Source organism: Dendroctonus ponderosae, unplaced genomic scaffold (genome assembly GCF_020466585.1).
Source record: "Dendroctonus ponderosae isolate FM_Combo_2020 unplaced genomic scaffold, Dpon_F_20191213v2 Dpon_F_20191213_1, whole genome shotgun sequence".
Taxonomy (NCBI): domain Eukaryota; kingdom Metazoa; phylum Arthropoda; class Insecta; order Coleoptera; family Curculionidae; genus Dendroctonus; species Dendroctonus ponderosae.
In genome coordinates, this window is record NW_026017110.1 from 16,746,354 (window position 1) to 16,747,624 (window position 1,271).

Below are 1,271 nucleotides of genomic sequence, written 5' to 3' on the forward strand. Positions count from 1 at the left end.
AGCTGCGCCTTCTTCTTACGCAGGTTTTCCAGTTGTCGAATCAGTCTCGATGTATCCTCCCCGTAGAGGCGTTTTATCAGACTATGAAGGCTTTCATGGCCGGTCAGATTACATTTAGGAATGTTTTCCGGGCTTTGAAGCCGTGGTCTATCGGAACTTCTTCCTGACGTTTCGTCCACAACTGCGGTGGACATTTTCAAAGGCGATGAGGGCGAAGTGACCTCCCGTGCTTTCCGACTAAGAATGATTCAACTGCTGGATTCCCAGTCGTATTTATGCAGACCAGCTGTGTGTGCTCATGCGTGGGGGATGGGTGGGGGTTCCAACGCTTCGGCGCAAAGAACGCTCTGGACACAGCCGTGAGGAAACCTAAGTGCTGGTTCCGCTATGTGGATGACACTTTTGTTGTTTGGGGCCATGGTCTGACTGAACTGGAAGACTTCCTGAGAACATCAACTCAATAAACCCTAAAATTCAATTCACTATGGAAGTGGAGAAGGATGGGCGACTGCCTTTTTTGGATGTCTTGGTGACCAGAAAAGCCAACGGAAAGCTGGCCCACACGGTGTACAGGAAACCGACACATACCGACCGGTACCTGCACAGTGGTCCAAACCATCACCCCAGTCAAAAGGGAGGAGTCATCAAAACTCTCACCGAAAGAGCCAGAAGAATCTGCGAACCAGCCGAGTTAGAGGGAGAATTAAAACACTTGGAAAGGGCCTTTAGTTGGAATGGATACAGTAAGAAAGATTTCAATAGAGCAATTCGACCAAAAAACAGTGAAGATCGCTCAGAGACAACAGAGACGCATGATGAGCATAAGAGTTGGGTTTGCCTCCCGTACATACATGGAGTCACGGACAGGATCGGCAAGATACTGGAGAAACACCAAGTAAAAACCATTTTCAAACCAACTGGAACCATCCAACAGACTTTGAGATCGGCCAAGGACAAACGGGATCCTTTATCAACACCAGGAGTCAAAGTTCAAAGCCCGGAAAACATTCCTAAATGTAATCTGACCGGCCGTGAAAGCCTTCATAGTCTCATACTGACTGTTCGATTTCGATAAAAAAAAAACGGTTTCGGCGCTGTTTCTTTTTGTACCATTTCAATTATTCTGCTTTAAAAAATAATATTTTTTTGTGCTAAAATTTGTACGATACAGACCCAATTTAAAAGTGAAAGTTCCAAGTCTATGCAAACAAGTTTATGTATGTAATTAATGCCCACAGTTCAAAAAATAAAATATATTTCCATGCTGTGTT

The 1,271-nt window shown here is 44.8% G+C and overlaps 1 protein-coding gene across 1 annotated transcript in view; it reads right to left on the minus strand.

Annotated features, from left to right (window-relative positions):
• LOC109545563 (odorant receptor 67c-like) overlaps positions 1 to 1,271 on the minus strand; it is a 7,709-nt gene that overhangs the window by 5,850 nt on the left and 588 nt on the right. The gene's annotated exons all lie outside the window — the stretch shown is intronic.